Source organism: Haliotis rubra, unplaced genomic scaffold, assembly GCF_003918875.1.
Source record: "Haliotis rubra isolate DU_JTF1 unplaced genomic scaffold, ASM391887v1 Scf234, whole genome shotgun sequence".
In the NCBI taxonomy this organism is placed as follows: Eukaryota; Metazoa; Mollusca; class Gastropoda; order Lepetellida; family Haliotidae; genus Haliotis; species Haliotis rubra.
This window is the reverse complement of record NW_025766381.1, coordinates 1369553-1389832: the sequence shown is the minus strand read 5'-3', so window position 1 is coordinate 1389832 and position 20280 is coordinate 1369553. Positions and strand designations below refer to the sequence as shown.

Below are 20280 nucleotides of genomic sequence, written 5' to 3'. Positions count from 1 at the left end.
GTTTAAAAAGGCGCTGTGAATAAAGCTGTGATATTTCGGGCTGTGATTTCAAACAATATTCACTCAATCATTGAGGTTTAAAAGGGCGCTGTGAATAAAGCTGTGATATTTCGGGCTGTGATTTCAAACAATATTCACTCAATCATTGAGGTTTAAAAGGGCGCTGTGAATAAAGCTGTGATATTTCGGGCTGTGATTTCAAACAATATTCACTCAATCATTGAGGTTTAAAAAGGCGGTGTGAATAAAGCTGTGATATTTCGGGCTGTGATTTCAAACAATATTCACTCAATCATTGAGGTTTAAAAAGGCGCTGTGAATAAAGCTGTGATATTTCGGGCTGTGATTTCAAACAATATTCACTCAATCATTGAGGTTTAAAAGGGCGCTGTGAATAAAGCTGTGATATTTCGGGCTGTGATTTCAAACAATATTCACTCAATCATTGAGGTTTAAAAAGGCGCTGTGAATAAAGCTGTCATATTTCGGGCTGTGATTTCAAACAATATTCACTCAACAAGGCAACGGTTGTGATATTTCGTGCAGCTGCTTAAAAGAAGACACTCTGTGTCAGCGAGTCTTAAGGCCAGCTGTAAATAACGCCGTGACATTGAAGAGTGCGGCGTCAAACAGCATTAACTTTTATATTTTATTAGTACGATGTTTCAAGAGAGTACACCGTACAAACATCTGTACCTTCTGTACATGAACTCCACGAGATTCACAAATACCGCAGCTTCTAAAATACTAGTTAAAGGTAATCGACCGTCCCTCTATCGGCGATACAAAACCAATTCATTCTCATCCCAAAACATGACAGATACCGTTCACCATTAAACCCACGATAACAGCATACTGAAGGAAATCATAATTCACGGCCGACCTGTAATCGACAAGTACGGAGTGGAAGCTATTTCAGTTGATCGAGTTATGCCACTCAATCGAATAGCCTTGGTTAATCTCACACCCACGAGTGCTGTATTATAAACAAATACCTTTAGATGAGGAAATCCGCACCTAACAATTACAAGAAGGTTGTCTGGTTAGTAAGCTCGAAACAGCGACTGTACGCTATATTGGGCTTATAATGGCACAAGAATGTTTGATATGTACCGCATGACTTAATGTGCGTGCATGCGCATATCAATATGGGGAGATTACTGGGGTGTAATCCTTGCAGCATATCTGTGTTGCGCATGCTGTGAGGAGTAGATAAAACCCAAGAATTTGGTTGTGTGAGTTGATTGTATGCTCTGTTTAACCATCGGTTGGAATCACCAACTTCAGGTAAGGTCGCTGCATTTTTTGTCTTCGAAAGGTGAGGTGAGGTGAGGTGAAATTGGGTTTAACGTCGTGCTTGAGAATATTTCGCTCATATGACGACGATGCATGCGTGTGTATGTGTGTGTGCGGCTGCTTGTACTAGCCCAGACTGAAGCTGGTTTTATAGTGCTAGCCCACTGAGATACCATGCCGCAGTGAAGCATGGATACCCCACTCAGACACATTATACTGACTCCGAGCCGACCAGTCCTTGTTGTACCCATTAATGCCGAGCGCCAAGCAGGGACCAACAAGTACCATATTTTAACGTCTTTTGGTATGACGCGGTCGGGGATCGAACCCGCGACCTTCCGCTCTCCTGGCGGACGCTCTAACCACTACACCACGGAGGCGGTGTCTTCTAAAGGAATACTTGATCTATGTTCTCTTTGTTGTTCAACGCAGAGCTCAGCAATATTCCAGCTATATTTGTGACCTGAGCTCTATGCACAGGTCAGATGAGGCGAAAGTGGGTTTTACGTCGTACTTGAGAATATTTCGCTCATATGACGACGTGCATGCGTGTGTATGTGTATGTGCGGCTGCTTGTACTAGCCCAGACTGAAGCTGGTTTTATAGTGCTAGTCCACTGAGATACCATGCCGCAGTTAAGTGAATGAGTGGGTGAGTGAGTTTAGTTTTACGCCGCACTCAGCAATATTCCAGCTATATTGCGGCGGTCTGTAAATAATCGAGTCAGGGACAGACAAACCCGTGATCAACAGCATGAGCATCGATCTATGCAATTGGAATACGATGACATGTGTGAACCATGTCAGCAAGTCTGACCACCCTATCATGTTAGTTGCGTCTTACGATTAGCATGGGTTACTGAAGGTCAATACTAACCCGGATCTTCACGCTTACTCAGTGGTAATGTCTTTGTCTTCCATAACAGAATGGTGAGTGAGTGAGTGAGTGAGTGAGTGAGTGAGTGAGTTTGGTTTTACGCCGCTTTTAGCAATATTCCAGCAATATCACGGCGGGGGACACCAGAAATGGGCTTCACACATTGTACCCATGCGGGGAATCGAACCCGGGCCTTCGGCGTGACGAGCGAACGCTTTAACCACTAGGCTACCCCACCGCCCTCATAACAGAATGGGGCCGGTGGGGTAGACTAGTGGTTAAAGCGTTCGCTCGTCACGCCGAAGACCCGAGTTCGATTCCCCACGTGGGTACACGGTGTGAAGCCCATTGATATTACTAGAATATTGCTGAAAGCGGCTTAAAACAAAACTCACTCACTCACTATAACGGAATGTGTGTACTGTAAATAGCTCTTGTGAACCGGTTCCGTGTGAGGGTGTTGAGGAACACAATGGTGGTACAGTCAACTGAGGCGCGCATTGTTCTCTGTGCACAGTTGCGCCTATATGGGTCAGGGCAGGATCCGCTAATCATATACGCCATGATTAAGACTCTTGGTTTGTCGGGGCGGTGGGGTAGATTGTGGTTAAAAGCGTTCGCTCGTCACGCCGAAACCCGGGTTCGATTCCCCACATGGGTAAAATGTGTGAAGCCCATTTCTGGTGTCCCCCGCCGCGATATTGCTGGGATATTACTAAAAGCAGCGTAAAACCATACTCACTCACTCTTGGTATATCTTCACCATAATACATTGACCTGACGAAGGGTCAAGGAATAGCCCAGAAACGTTGTGCATTCAAGAAAGAAGAAGTTGACATCCATAATATATATATTGTCTTGTACTTCACCATATACTCACTTATTTCACAAGGTATAAACGCTTCATCGCTTTAGGTTTTCCGTTCTCCGCCGGGTTACTGAAGGAATATTGCTAAAGTGGCTTAAAACCGTACTTACTCACTCACTCACTCACTCACGCTTTAGGTATTACTCCTGCGTGAAGTTGACAGGCTGAAGAAGACACGCCGTGGAGTGAGTGAGTGAGTGAGTGAGTGAGTGAGTGAGTGAGTATGGTTTTACTCCGCTTTTAACAATATTCCAGCAATATAATGGCGGGGGACACCAGAAATGGGCTTCACACATTGTGCCCATGTGGGGAATCGAACCCGAGTCTTCGGCGTGACGAGCGAACGCTTGAACCACTAGGCTACCCCACCGCCCCGACACGCAGTGGAACAGAGGAAATACAGTTCTAGCCGGCGTCCGTCAAACCCATACACTCTGCCTGCTCGCTTATCGCACCGAAAGCCATGGTTCGAATCCCTACATGGTTTTAATATGTAAATTCCATTCGCAGGGTCCACCGCCATGATAATAATAATTCTACTGATCATTCAGAATCAATCGATGTTCATGCTGTTGATCACTGGATTAACGCGAATATTTGCAGACTGCCGCTATAGCTTTAATATTGCTCAGTGCGGCGTTAAACAACAACCAACCAAACATTACCATGAAGGAATTAATTATGTACTTTCGTAAATGCATGAACTTGTTCTAGTCCCTCTACGCATGCCTGAAATAATGACGATTGGTACTTGAATTTTAGCTCACTCACTCCATCGCAGGTACGTATCGAGTAATGAGCCTATAATTGTTTGGTATTCTTAGGGTGTAATTCAAAATATAGATTGTAAAAGGTGGTTCACATTGACTGGAGGTAGCTACAAAACGTGGTTATCTGAAAGTATACATCGTTTATAAACTGACTGCCGGAACTATGTTTACCCTTTAATGTATGACGAGAGGTGAGGTGAAATGGAGTTTAACGGCGCACATAAGAATATTTCGCTCATGACGACGTGCATGAGTGTGTGTATATGTGGCTGCTTGTACTAACCCAGACTGAAGCTGGGTTTATAGTGCTAGCTCACTGAGATACCATGCCGCAGTTAAGCATGAATACCCCACTCAGACACATTATACTGACTCCGAGCCGACCAGTCCTTGTTGTACCCATTAATGCCGAGCGTCAGGCAAGGACCAACAAGTACCATATTTTAAAGTCTTTTGGTATGAGGCGGCCGGGATCGAACCCGCGACCTTCCGCTTACCGGGCGGACGCTCTAACCACTACACCACGGAGGCGGTCGAATATGACAGCAGAAATACACCAACTTACTTCGTGAATGGATAATATTTGTCCTTAGTCACCAGTGACATCGCATCCGGACCAGAGAAACCAATGGTTGATAGTGTGATGACCCATACTGGCGGGGTTCGATCACAACCAGTCAGCCATATGCTGACGATACACCTCGGACTCGGATGCCGACTATGTATCATCTTCGATATAAGCCAATTGAAATTCAAATCGTACGCAAATTGACTCCGAAAGGCTGTACGTAAAGGTTCGCTCTGACTCAGTACCAGTTTGGAATCAATGTTAAGAAGCCCCCAAGCTCGTGCGTTTTGCGTCTTTATTCCTTTGTCCAACCATCTCCGACCCGTGAAGATCCGGGTTAGAATTGATCTTCAGCAACTAATGCAATCAAGCGGCAACTAAGATGATGGGGTGGTCAGGCTTGCTTTACAAGGTTGACACATGTCATCGGTTCCCAATTGCGTAGATCCTCACGCTGTTAATCACTGGATTGTCTGGTCCAGACTCGATTATTTACAGACCGCGGTCATATCGCTGGAATATTGTTGAAACAAACAAACAAAACAGAAATCCAACCATCTTTATCAGTGCGATGTTCGCCACCTTTTGTCGCATCCGACCAATGACCGTCTCCATTTCTGTACGTCACTCACATTCATTCACAGACTTAAAGTAATATTTATTTAAAACCGTATATGTACAAAAATAATAATAAGGAGTAGATAAACATAAAAACATAAGATATGAAAGGAGCCAAGAGCTGAGGCAATCTTGACTTGCCCAAATATTCTAGACTCCGGTCGAACTCTTTCTCCAGTTTATTCTCGTGGGTGTGCGAGACCGATTATTCCTTCATTAGGTTTCTTCTGCACGCCCCTGATCCTCTCCGTCTCTTCGTTCGCCCGCTGTCCATTTTCATCGTCAAATTGTCCTTGAACTAGTACTGTCCTCATCCTCTGCCAGCATTTCTCGGTCAAACACTGTCCTCCTGTCCTGTGTCAGTTGCCGCCATCGCTGAGACAAAAATGTTTTTACGGTCGAGATCTTTGAAACAATGAAGTCGGGGACAGAAATGTATTTTTTCGAAGGGTGCCTTGGGCACCACACAGATAGCGAGTGAGTGAGTTTAGCTTTACGCCGCTTTCAGCACTATCACGGCGGGGGGCACAAGAAATGGTCTTGAAATAGTGTACCCCCTTTGCTACCCCACCGCCCACATCTGGCAGATAATTTAGGCATGCCTTTGTGAAAATAAGTATGCCCAATTTGATCCAACTTTAAACATCACAACAATTATGCCATTTCAATACATTGTTTTGTGAATGAGTAAACATCATGTAAAAATGTAAATTTCAGAATTGGAATATTTTAACACTTGACTGCAAGAATGTTTCAGCTTCCTGTTGTCCTGGACGCATAACCTTACCCACAAAATATGTTATCATCCAAAACAGGATGTCCTGTTATGTCTTCCATGTTATGTCTTCCATGTTAAGTTGTAAAATTGAGATAACAACGATAAACAGTTTGGGGTGCAAAAGTAGGCTCTGAATAATCTATCGCAGTTTCCACAAATGTGAATCATGGTAAGCATTATTTTTATTATTTTAGTCGTGCCGCCTTGGCACATTGAGAATATTTCATCTGTGTCATTTCAATACTTGCATGCCATGGCACACACATTAAGCACTATTTCAATCTCTGTAAGTGTATATTGTGCGTTGGCCTTTGGAGAAGAAGCTACTTCTTGCTGCAGCATTAAATGTCCCATTTACAGTTGTGTCCGTGTTTCAACCAAATATGAGTGAGTGAGTTTAGTTTTACGCCGCTTTTAGCAATATTCCAGCAATATCACGGCGGGGGACACCAGAAATGGGCTTCACACATTGTACTCATATGGGAATCGAACCTGGGTCTTCGATGTGACGAGCGAACGCTTTAACCACTAGCCTACCCCATCGCCCCAACTAATATGAGACGAACATATCTAAAGTTAGACTTTCTTTGGGATCCATGTCTTCAGATGTCTGAATGTTTCTATCTGTGAAATTCACGAAACGCACGAAGTGATAATGAAACGAAACTGGCCTTGGTCTCTTATAAACATTCTCACATGACCGATCATTATGGCTTGGCGGATATACTGTAGTAATATGGAAGAATCAGAAGGTCTTTAACTTCATCTTATGGAGTATTTTGTTGAACGTCAGGTAACTAATGCCCGGGTGATCAAGTGAGTGAGTATGGTTTTACGCCGCTTTTAGCAATTTCCTAGCAATATCACGGCGTTGGACACCAGACATTGTGCCCACGTAGGGAATCGAACCCGAGCCTTCAGCGTGACGTTTTAACCGCTAGGCTACCCCACCGCCCACCGGGTGGTCAAGGTTTGCGATATACAAATCAGGGTACCCGTAAAGATCCGATTTACAATTGGTCTCCAGCAAACCAACCTTGCCGAAAGAGGCGACTAACGGGATCGGGGAGGGGGTGGGGGGGTTGGAGGAGGGGTTAGTCAGGCACGCCGACTTGGTTGATGCATGCCATCATATTTCCGTTTCATAGATTGATGCTCAAAGTGGAAATCACCATTATTTTGAATAGCTGGTATATTTTCCTGAATGCGGTCCAACAAACTAAAACCGAGGACTGCCTTTTTCTTCCTACATCTAGCACAAAGACTGTGACTGAACAACTGCACCTTTCTTAAAGGAGAATACTAGATAATTGCAATAATTTGCTGGGTGAAAGATAAAGTCATTAGAAACATGTACCCCAATTTACATTTTAAAAATATGGTTATTTAGGTTTTAATGGCGAAAACAGTTTCTGTTATCTGAGCTTCGGTCATTATGCATATTCCGCTGGAACTCACGTGACCTTTCCGCTCGTGACGTCATATGTGACTAGCGTCCGTCATACTGGAAAGAACAAGCGCTACAGTAGTACAAATCGTGATGCTTCTGTCGTTTTTGTAAATGGTACGATGGTGTATTGCGTTGCCTGGGGATGCACAGAATCATCGAACAATGGAAAGAGCTGCCATTTCTTCCCTTTTCCTAGTATAGAGACAGATTTAGGCAGGAGAAATGTTCCGATCATTCCGAGTCGGACGCATATGAAAGAGACATGCACACAATGGGGTATGAAAATCCAAAAGCTAGGCTGAAGAAGGAAGAAGTACCCACGTACATTTATACTCCATCATTTCCTATTACAACTTACTGTCAGTGGTATTTTTAACATAAATTAAATCAAGTCCGATTGCCAGTCGAAATGCCCCAGGTACAAAATGCCCCAGCAAAGTTGGTCAAATTGCCCCGGAGTTTGGGTCAAATTGCCCCAGGGTAGTCAAAATGACGCAATTTATTTTAAATGATTAAATATAGGCCATAAAAGCATATTTTGTGTCAACTTTGATATTATGTTCTAAATATAAAAGTATATACATAGTTATGAGTTTACTGATGGAACATTTATCAGAAATATTACTTCATAATAACTTTTATATGAAGAACATAACATCAAAGTTGACAAAAACTATGCATTTACGTCATATTTTTAATCATTTAAAATAAATTGGACCAAATTAGAATGAATGACCAAATTTGCTGGGGCATTTTGTAGCTGGGGCATTTCGACTGGTACCCATGAGACAAATCAGTAAGAGATTTCACATGAGCTTGAAAATGTTTCGCTATAACGTTCTTTTCGGTTTGGAGCCCTAAATGCTGCAGTCTACCCGAAACATTGCCGAATGCAATGGCAAATCATAAAGTACTTGTTGCTTTCATTGTTTTCCATTTTGTCCAATTACGCACGTCGGCATCAGACTCACTATTTGTCAATAGTGTGTGCTGTGAAAGTTGTTTTGTATTGTCATTGGCTGACAAGATGTCATTCTAAGGCTATGACCGAGTACCATAACTATTTCCATAACCAAAAACTGGGGAAACATACATTTTCCTGACTAGCTATAGTATTTTATAATTAACCAGTTTTCGGCTCTTAGGGACTTGTCATTAATTTATAGGGATGGGTTTGATGGTTGGAACTGTATCACATTTTGCTGACAAATATTATTCTTGTTAAATGGTATGGTTTATTTTAAAACTTATTTTGACATCAAGCTGTGCCTCCGTTTCGCTTGATTCTTCTTCTTCATCTTCACTGGAAGATTGTCTTGCAAGATGTAAAATCGGATCGTATTGATACGGTCTAACATCCATTTCAGAAACACATCAGGAACTTCTTTTACTGCTTCAGAATCCATGGACACTGTTAAGTTGTGAGGTAACTTCAAAGAGGAAGCCATCAAAAACAGGCACATATGACGTCATGTCACGTGATACCCCTCTGCTCATAAACTGTCGGGTGTTTCCGTAATAGGTGGAAATACGAGTAAGTTTTTCGTGTTTTTATTGCGATTTTACAAACTTTTTGTTCAATTTTAATCACGGAAGGTGACTTTTAGAATGCCTTTACCCCTATCAAAAGTTTTGTTTTCGTTCGCATTCTCCTTTAAGCAGAGAAAAGGACTGACTGACTTAGGTTTTACGCCGCTTTTAGCAATATTCCAGCAACATCACGGCCGGGGACACCAGAAATGGGCTTCACACATTGTACCCATGTGGGGATTCGAACCCGGGTCTTCTTCGTGACATGCGAACGCTTTAACCATTAGGCTACCCCACGGCCCCCAGAGAAAAGGAAGTTCTACGTGCGTGACTATAGGCTTTTCTCAAATTTTAAGCTGATAGACTCTGATATGACTCATGTAGTGTAGCAGCGTGGAGCTCACTCACTCACTCAGCAACATGATCAACATCACTACACGGTCACTCTGTCGCATAGTAATTGTAGCGAATTTAATTGGATTTAATGGTGGACGTGTCTTAAACGTTTTCATCTAATTATCTGTACATAGTTGTGTCCCTTAGTGATGACAGGATCCTGTGATTGCAGATTATGTTTCTGGGATTGTCTGAACCATATCGTTGCTCGTAGGGTTCCATGAAAAAGATGAAGTTTCACCAAACACCTGCATTACGTTGGGCCTTCTCCATGAGCCCTTGCCACGTCGTAATGTAACTGAAATGGTGCGATGTAAAAATTACACACTCTCATTTGCTATCCTCTGTCCATAGCCTGAATATCTCAGTCCAATACAAGAAATACATGCTCACTGGTACAAAAGTACATTGCCATTATTTTTGTAGTATTGTGTACTATTTTGTAGGTTGCCCCCAAACTGTTGTCAATTCAACAGGTCTATCCAAACACCCCCCCCCCCACCTAATGGCCCCCATCCATCAAAATACCCCTTACAGTCACGTGACTTATGTATGCATGGTCTCCGCCGATCGAGGTGACACTACGACAGGTTCTGTGAAAGGCGCACTTGTCAACAGACGACAGCGCGTCACGCCCGTGTCTCCCCAAATCACCGATATTGTGGTGTGTGGTCTTGGACTCCAGTGAGGAGAACCTGCATTTCAGGTCACCAGTTTGACCAGGGCACCCCAGCAGTCAGACGGACATCGTCCAACAAGTAAGTCGTCGCGGTTCGCTAATTCTGAGGTAAACATTCAAGGTCAACAGCATGACCCCCGTATTTTACCGACATACATGCGGTACGTTAAGATCTGCCTCGATCTGAATACTTTACTTCAACGATAATGCGTTCCTTGGGAAATAAGCTCTGAACGCATAGACGATCTAACTAGTTTGTCAACAACTAACTAAACAATAACTGAAGTAAAACAAGTATGGCTGCATGTAGAATATGTACCGACGGACGAATGATATCGCTCTCCGTTCTCACAACTCAACTGTTTCGAGGGAAGTGTACTCAGAACGTAAAGTCGATCTAACTAGCTGGCCAGGGCAGGACGTCAACATTGTTCTGTTGCAGAAAGTAGCGAGTCTCTCTGGCAGTGTGAGGTCTCGCGTTGTCATGTTGTGGTGGAGTACACCCGGGGTTGATTCTGTAGGAAGGGTACCACAACTGGCTGTAGGATCTGTCCGATGTACCCCGTGCATTGAGATTGCCCTGCACTACAACCAGACGGGTCTTCTGGTCTCCACAGATACCGCCCCAAACCATGACTCCACCCCCGCCGAATGGATGAACTTCTCTGATGCATGGCCTTGCTAAACGTTCCCTCGTCGACGATATACCCGTTCTTTGCCATCACACTTGTAAAGGGTGAAACGGCTTTCATCGGAAAAGAGAACACGTCGCCAATCTCGGACTTGCCACCTGTATACTTGCCTTGCCCACCGATGTCTGTTTTGGCGATGTCTGAGGGTCAGGACCATTCCGCGGAAAGGCCGGTAAGCCCTTATATCAGCTAATCTCAATCTTCGGGTCACTGCTAGTTTGTCAACAACTAACTAAACAATAACTAAAGTAAAACAAATATGGTTGCATGTAGGATATTCCCGAAGACGAATGATGTCGTTTCACGTTCATACAACGAAGTCCTGTTTGCCTCCTTGAGAGTGTGAATGTTATACTATTATACGCAATACGCGAATGCATGACTTCAAGGAGAAGCACTGAATTGCCTCACATTGCTTACATCGTTCAAACACATTAAAACCGCGGAGTTACGAAAACCCGTTCAATTTCGATTGGACTGTACGCTTAAAGGCACTACACCACACCACACCACACCACACCATAGAGTTATGTCCCTTGGAGCGCTCTTTACGAATATCATACGCTCAACTTGTGATTGAAACCAGTTTGGCAAATTAATATCATATATTAGGAATACAAATTGTATTATGCGAGCCTTTTAACATATTTTTATTCCTACTATTTGATATTAATGATACGGAAACACACGAGGTTAATGATCTCTTTATCATAAAATGTCATTCTTAAAAAATACTCTAAAAAAGAAGCAAATCGAATGTGAATTTATATATACTACTCACATTTTGCTAAGGATCACAAAAAATCGCAACATTACTTAAACGTAGATTTATAATTTAAAATTGTATCCATTTAAAACTGGATAAATAATGATATGGTAACACATCTTTAGGAAAACAGCCACTTTAGCTAACCGTATGCACCTGATACATGAGTAACCATAAAAAATGGTTTTCATGGCACCAATCAACCATTTTGCAAATCATGGAACGAGTCATTGACAAGTACAAAACACCTGTCAATAGCAGGTATGGGATCCACAAGATGCAGTGACATACTGAAACAAAGGATCCATGCTTACAATAGGCTTAGGTATTTAAACCAAATGTGACCCCACATCATAGTGTTCCGTTGAATCAATGACTTGATCCTTAGCAAACTGTGAATAGTAAATGAAGAGAATCGAGCATTCGCGTAAGAATACTTAGCCGTACACCAAGGTGAAGGTCGTTTATGACGGCGGCATATGGTTGTGACTAGTCGCTAATACAGTGCAAACATAACTTATGCCTTATATATGATCTTTCTGTCTAAAAAGAACAACAAAATCAGGCGGGGTTTTCTTGGTAGTGTTTCTATTTTCATTGCGGGTAATCAAATCATCAATATCAGTTTCTGATACCTGATGGAATCGATTCGTCGTCTTTGTTGTGATCAATAGATCGAAATCCTTGGTTGTTACCTGTCACTCGTGCCTCATATTCCGTACCTTCAATTTGAACGAAGTACTCCGTTTCATGTTTTCTTAAGTCAATTACTGCAGTAACGACTCCAGAACCTGTGTCATCAATTCTTACAGAATCACCAATTTTGATAATGGGGGCAGACATGTTTGTTTACAAACTCGTCCACGCAATGTAAACTCGCGGCGACGTCATCAATGAAATGTTAAAACCTTTTAGGATTCGTATGGCGTGTATGGAGTTTTGAGAAAGTAGTTCGCAGATTGACGTAATTTGCATAGTTATCAGAATTGGACACCGATAACACCCTCCATTAGATGATAAATCCTGATATATATTATATAGGCAAAAAATATTGTCGAAAATGGGCGACATTGTACCTTTAATGTCTACCAACAGCAGACAAGAGAGCAAACGCGTAGGAGGGATCTGGTTTATCAGATCAAAGTGATTTCAGTCCACGCCGCTCTTTGATAACACATGCCAAGGGGCTTCACGTACTGTACCCTTGAGAATTGAACTTGTGCTTTATGTGTGACGGACTAACACTCGGACAACTAGGCTAAACTACATTACCTCTGTCGTTGAGAGAGTTAGTGAGGAGTGAGTGATTTGGGTTTTACGCCGCTTTCAGCAATATTCCAGCAATATCAAGGCGGGGGGACACCCATATGGGGAATCGAACCTGGGTCTTCAGCGTGACGAGGTAAAGCTTTAACCACAAGGCTAATAATTATAAATAATATAATAATAATAATTTAATAATGATAATGTGTCCATTTACATAGCGCCAAACTCCACACTACTTATGCTCATAGCGCTAACAATCCAAGCACAGTGCATTATAACCCCTGATAACCCAAACTGCCTGTTAAGCGCTAGAAGGTTATAGCCACATGACGTATCCCATCGGGTACCCATTTTCTGCTGGGAGAGATGTTTCTTTCTTAACAAGGGATGTGGATGATAAATTGTGTTGGGCGGTATCTACCTCGTAATCTATTAAGATAGCGGTAGCTTTTGGATATACTGAAGACGAAGTCTTGACACATTGTGGTATTGCGTGGCATAGTAGCAAACCACTGACAGTGCGGACACAATGTGCAAAGTGTTAATATTGATATTGTTTTGTGTTTAGAGTGGCCAAAGTGATGACATAGAGCGGAAGCTGTCAAAACCGGCAGTTGTCCAATCCGGCGAGTTGTCAACACCGGCATAAAATCTCAGTCCCGTCTGTGGCTAGTGCATTTATCATCATTTAAGAGCTCTACAATCCGGCAGCTGTCAATTCCGGCATGAAATGAGCCGCCCGAATATGTGTTTATTCAGTTATCAGCGGACCCGTGAAGATCCGGGGTAGAATAGGTCTTCAGCAACCCATGCTTGCCACAAAAGACGACTATGATTGTCGTAAGAGGCAACTAACGGAATCGGGTGGTCAGGCTTGCTGACTTGGTTGACACATGTCATCGGTTCCCAATTTCGCAGATCGATGCTCATGCTGTTGGTCACTTGATTGTCTGGTCCAGACTCGATTATTTACAGACCGACGCCATATAGTTGGAATATTGCGAGTGCGGCGTAAAACTCAACTCACTCACTCACTCAGTCATCAGCGCTGTCTAATCCAGTATTTGGCGAGGAGTCAGCTGGATGTGTATTGTCACAAATTAATCCTGCGTTAAAACTACATGGTTGCCGCTAACGATAACTTAATTTTAGTTCAGAATAGGTATACTTGTATACATGTATTTGGACATAGTGTTAGAATATTGTTGAGGCATTCTGGCATAGAGTTTGCAGATTATGTCATAGTGTTGACATATTATTGCCACATTTAATATTGAATAATGTTGTCTAAGTCTTGAGTGAGTGAGTTTAGTTTTACGCCGCAATCAGCAATATTCCAGCTATGTTGCGGCGGTCTGTAAATAATCCAGTCTGGACCAGACAATCCAATGATCAACATCATGAGCATCGACCTACACAATTGGGATATAAATATATGTGCCAACCAAGTTAGCGAGCCTGACCACCCGATCCCGTTAGTCGCATCTAGATCAATTCTCACCCAGATCTTCACGGGTGTCTTGACATACTGTTGACTAAGTGACATATTGCTGACAAATGCTGACATATTTATGACATGTTTTGACATAGTGTGACATATTATTTTCATGGTGATGACATACTGCTGACATATATTGTTGACATATTATTGATACATTGTAGTAAGGCACATTATTAGGCTAAAAAAATATTCTTGTTTCTCATCACTTTTTCAAAAAGATATGGATCGGGCGGGCGGATTATATTTTTACATTTTGTTTTATTTTATCCCCTTGATTGTTGTAGTTATTTACAGTCACATTTTCTTTGATAGAAAGTCAAAACTTAGAAGAGTAAAACAATCATGCACATTTTGAGAGTCAAGGTTAAAAAATAAAATAATAATATAAAAATGAAAAAATTCGTAATGTTGGGCAGTAATTAAAAACAAGAATATCTTCATATATGGCCTTACTATGATGTATGCATATTCCTGATATATGTTGATATAGTGTTAAAATATTGTTACTATTTGGAGACATAGTGTTGACACATCTTGACACAATGTTGATGTTGGTGTTACAAAGTACCACTGCTATTATGTCAAAGTGAGTGAGTATGTTTTGCGCTGCTCTTAGCTGTTTTGCGCTCTCACCCCAGAACTGTAGCAATATTCCAGCAAAATCACGGCGGGGGACACCAGAAATGTAGCAATATTCCAGCAATATCACGGCGGGGGACACCAGAAATGTAGCAATATTCCAGCAATATCACGGCGGGGGACACCAGAAATGTAGCAATATTCCAGCAATGTCACGGCGGGGGACACCAGAAATGGGATTCACACATTGTACCCATGTCAGAAATCGAACTGGTTTGGCACAGAGTAGCATGATAACATACTGTTGATAAAATGTTCCTATGGAAACTATATTGCTGAAGTAATGCTTCTTTTGAGAATCTTGGTGTGTCTGAGAGTCGCAAGGTTGTACTCTGTGAATGTACACTTCGAAATTAGATCAATCATTTCCATTTTGGTCAGAAGATTTTACAAATCATATGAGCAAGTCCAAATAGATATCAGATGTGTTCATAAGAAAAACTGTTTATTTCAATACGTGCATGTTTTGAACGATGGTCGCCGCGAATAGCTGCAACATTGCTGATACGACGTTAAGCAATATACACCCACTCACTCACTCACCTACTCATTCACTCACTGAATCACTCACTCACTCGAACGATGAGAACTCAAACACGATATCTCTCAGCTGATTCAAATATATAATTGAATTTCATTTGAAAAAAACCCCCTTAAGTTATATAATATCCAAAACATGAACTATACCGGCGCCTGCAGATGAAAATATACAAGTTATCCGTATCATATCCAAACCATGAACCATACTGGAACCTACAGCTGAAAATATATCATATCGGAACAACAGCCAGATAATACTTCTGCATGTTTGTACGGTTACTAATGAAAATGAGCTTTTGTCGGCCCAGTTTCACATCGTTTCAAACCTAGTAAGGTTGATGTGGGTGCAAATTTACTTTTACCCCCAATCTTCATTCAGCTAATGTATTTTACACAAAATTATCAGGCAGAGAATGTTTTGTGTTGTTGCAGGAATGAGTGACACAATCATATGCAAATTAAACAACATTTCTTTCAATTTTCATTTTCATAATACACAGACGCTGTGCTCTTTCTTTTTCCGGCCAAATAAACAAACCTGCACATGCAGATAATGCTAAAATATGTACGGACACGACAACTTGAGAGGTTTCTGCGTTTTTCTGACATTTCAACATGAGAAATTCTTTGACCCAACTTGATTTTTTGGTAGATATAGATAGAGACAGTAAAACTAGTGATATAATCATGCTATGTCATGACCCGCTCATATTTAGAATTTCTCTTAATGTTATGAAATAAACTTTTCCCCTTATTTTAGTAATGCGCGTGTATTTCACCATGTCAGAAGTCTAAAACTCTTAAGACAGAAATAAGCTTGTTGTCAGCCATAATACTTTATCTGGCAATCTTGACTCTAACATTTCAAAGTCATCCGTACTTTGAAATTTAATAATTTTACTGTGCCAAAAAGTACACTTATCCTCACAGAAATCCTTGAAATATAATTCTAAAGCGCTCGTCAAGTGGACTACTACTGAACTGATTGGTCTGTTTTCTAAATATTTCAGTCTTTCATGTACACTCGACCGTAACTGTAGGAGGTCATGAAACTTAAATATGCAATAAAAACCGTCGCATATAAGCATTATATCATTTAATAATATAGAAATGTTTCACATACACCTGTATATCATTTACAATTCCACGTGTTAATGATTAACAGAGAAAGACACAAACAGTCCATTTGATGCATGTAGACAGGCACTTCAATACATTTTACGTACTGCACACATGATGTCCTTCAAAAAACATAAATATTTTGAAAAGTGTTTTGATGTTTGAGTGTGACTTACAGGTCACAAACAGTGTACACGTTGCCAAAACAAATATATCCTAAAACAAAACAATCCCCCCAAAATCAGGCGTGTGCTTTCTTTTGTACTTCAGTATGTGCAAATTTACGGGCCAGATGATAGGTGTCTCAAATATTTGTTGTAATAACCTCCAATTACTCATACACTTCCATGGATGGGTAAAACGGAATGAATTTGAAAAAAATATATCTTTTACATGTCTACGCGCTGCGGCGTTTGTACGTACATTTTCGGCTAGTTATCTGTGCGACTTGAAATAACTAAAAGAAGATAAATCAGATGATTTTATACTTAGTAATCCGTGGAGTGAGTTTGACAAAGAAATACACACATAATCATATTAATACATATTTCACAGCAGAAACATCGTTGTAGCTCTCCCTGAAAAAAATCCCAGTTATGCAAAAAGCAGTTTCACTTCAAACGTGTGTAAAAATCTGCGGTCAGAGGTCATCATTTGGAAATGAACCCAATGACTTTTGACCCAGGGTCAAGGAAGTGTGTCTTGTTGATTCGTGCCTCTATGTAGGGCTTTGTGTAGTTCCTAATTTGCAAGGAAGGCCCGTAGCTAAAAACGTTTCTTGTCAGAATTGTGCGAGTAGAAAGTGCGGTGCCGCCCCCGGTGCTATTGCTTGTTACTGGTGTACGTCCAGGTTTGTGTAAAGAAATTACAGATATTATGTTCGCCAGACGCTGCGAATGTAGGGTTTCTTGCTCAATCGGACAAATATGACGTTTTGGTTTATTATTTCACGCATTGATTGGTCTGTTTTGTCTTGGATTTGTCTGTTTTGTCCGCGCGTTTGCAGAGCCCGCGAGTTAATGACTATGATTATTTGTTCTTATTTAGCATTGTTTCCCGATCCAAACCGTTTTAGTTGAGTATTGAGAAACAATCGTAACTGCAATTAAAATTATGTAATATAATCTAATAAACAAATCACAATGTCTAAACGTACTGCTAAGCATCCATGGTACCATGAAAACCGACAAATCAGAATCTCATGAAAATCAGTTTTGTTTACCTAAATATTTAACTGTAAACAGTTGACATCAAATTGACAATACTTTTGACTCGATGTTTCGGTAGTCTGATGCCTCTTGTCTCGAATCACTAATAATTCGACATGCATGTATACGTTTTCACTAATCATTGTAGTTCGAGACGAGATGATTTCTGATTTCACAAATACATAGCGTGGTACTGGAGTTCAAGCTAACTGTTAAATATCTTTTTTGAAGATTTCTTTTACTTTTTTCAATATCCTGATTATTTTGTGCTAACAGACAAATCGATCAGGATTGCTTTGTATTTAAAGCTGCACTCCAGCTGTATGACGGCGCAAGTCAAAACATTGATTACACAACAGTCTCGTTTCCTGCTGACTGGGTTTCGTCCTATTGCGCAACTTAGTACAATAACCAGTCTAGAATTTTGAGACCAATTCATTTAACTGGATACATAAATATTAATCAGTATTATTTGGTACATCTAAGCACTTGTATATTGCAACACTACGCTCTTTATAATCCTTGCAAACACGTCGTGCAGCGTGCTCTGTCGTACAGCGTGTTCTGACGAACTGAAATCTGGAAATCGTGGAAATCTCAAAACGAGGCTCTGCCGCTAGAAAAGTTTGGCGTTCTGGTACGGAATAGATATTATATCAATCATATAGTGCGTTACAGAACTACACTGAATAAGCGCAAACAACGCATAACAGGTGTAACCAGATGCACTGTGAATCTTTTTACGACCTCATCAAACTGGGGCAGGCTGTGACGTCTTAGTTAAGGTCATGCTGCCTACACCTCGCCATAAAATATGGAAATACGATGTTATTAAAATTTAAATTTAAAATTCAATTGTAAATACCATTTTTTTATGAAACAAGGAATTGGAATTCAGTGTCACCATAGTTGTTTATGATGTCTAATTTCACTTTCACACGAGAAAATTCGATCGGCTGAAAAGTAGGTCATTGTCTGAATAGGTTAATGAAACTCATGTTTCGGTTTGGTCTGTAATTAATCGAGTCTGGACCAGACAATCCAGTGGTTGACATTGTGAGCAACTGTTAACCAAGTCTTCGAGCCCTCGATCCATTTAGTCGCGTGTTACAAGCGTATCACCTACCGGGAATATCGGCTTGACAAAAGTTTTACCTATTTTAAAGTTGGAATGAACATGAAACTAAATGTTCCAAAAACGTGACCATAACATATCAACAGTGAAAAACCGTAAACTCGAACTCAGATAATCTCGCTTGAAATGATTTAGTTTATGGTATAGCCAGTACTTCTAGTACTGCAACTATCAGCACTCCGCCTGCCCTGAACAATTGTTATCTCGAAGTAATTTCGATCTCCCTAAACTTCTTTGCAAGGGTATGTCATTGCACATGTACAGTAAATACCTCGATTAAATACTTCTTTTTATTATAACATTACCTCATATAATTCCATAAATTTGCGATTAGATTCAAGTGACTGTAAAAGGTTCCGGATAAACAAGTTTAGATTATACAGAGAACAAGGGAAGGAGTAGTATGGAATTTGGCCTTCACGTTAATCTAAATATTGGATCTCTTCTGTCTGTTGCTTGTTTTACGTCTTGTATCAGACATTGTCTCGATAGACGTGTTATTCATTGAAAGAGAGCCAAAATATAACTTTAAAATTATATTATTGTAAGTTTATATCAACAGGAATATTTCAGCGTAAAATTTGCGCATATCTATCGGTATGGAATAATTGAAGAAAAGGGGATATATTTTTTAGTCTGGAAAAATAGGTATAGCTGCAATACAAGTCGATAGATTAATTTTATAAATAAACTTGATTTGCTTAATATAAACTGAAAATAGGGTCAGGCATCGACGAATCTACAGCAAGAATGTGCAGTGGATTCCCTGGAAGAGTGCGAAAACATCCCTGATGTCCGATAAAGGGAGATAACTGTACGTTAGCGGTGTAACCCACTTGTAAGTCACGAACGACCGCGAACAGATACATCGTTCGAATCTTGAATGTATGGATGAGAAAAGTATGGTGAAAATATTTTGGGGACAAAACTGTGACATCATGTGAAAAATGGCAATGAACACGTGAGACTCATTCAATCAGGTTTTTATTGCGATTCATTATATTTGACAGGTGGGTCAGCAAATACCATAATTGTCAATGTGAGTTAATAAAATTTTATCGAAAAATATATAAATTATTAGTTGTCGAGCAATCTGGAGGGGTATATCAGTGAACCTGTATGTGAGCTATGTACAACGTATCCAGTACAATATATCTGTACTGATGTTCAAAGCCTTGCACATTACGGCACCAGTGTACCTCTCAGACCTTGTGCAAGAATATCAACCAACACGTCATCTGTGGTCATCACAACGACACGTGCCAGACAGTGGTCAGCCGGATCAAGACATTTGGTGATAAGTCTTTTCAGTTTGTCGGTCCAACTTTGTGGAACAAATTATCCCCCTCTCTTTGATCAGTAGAGACGTGCAGCACATTCAACTCCTGGTTAAAAACTCATTTGTTCAGCATTGCATACCGAGCTCATCAGTGCTTTTGGGCAGTCTTCTAAAGACTGGATATTAGTAGGGCTGCGCAATATAACCAGTTTAACGGTATTTACCGGTTCAGCCATGAAAACGATACGTATTGCGATACGCTGATCGAAAACCGGTATTTGACTTGCATTCGGAAAACGTCGTAAC

At 40.9% G+C, this 20280-nt stretch overlaps 1 protein-coding gene across 1 annotated transcript in view; it reads left to right on the top strand.

Moving 5' to 3' along the window:
- Positions 1-9720: 9720 nt before the first annotated feature.
- Positions 9721-20280, top strand: part of LOC124278283 (sodium-dependent serotonin transporter-like) — a 57381-nt gene continuing 46821 nt past the window's right edge. Inside the window, exon 1 of the mRNA XM_046714009.1 lies at positions 9721-9908. The gene's annotated coding sequence lies outside the window, so the exon portion shown is untranslated. The remainder of the gene's footprint in view (positions 9909-20280) is intronic.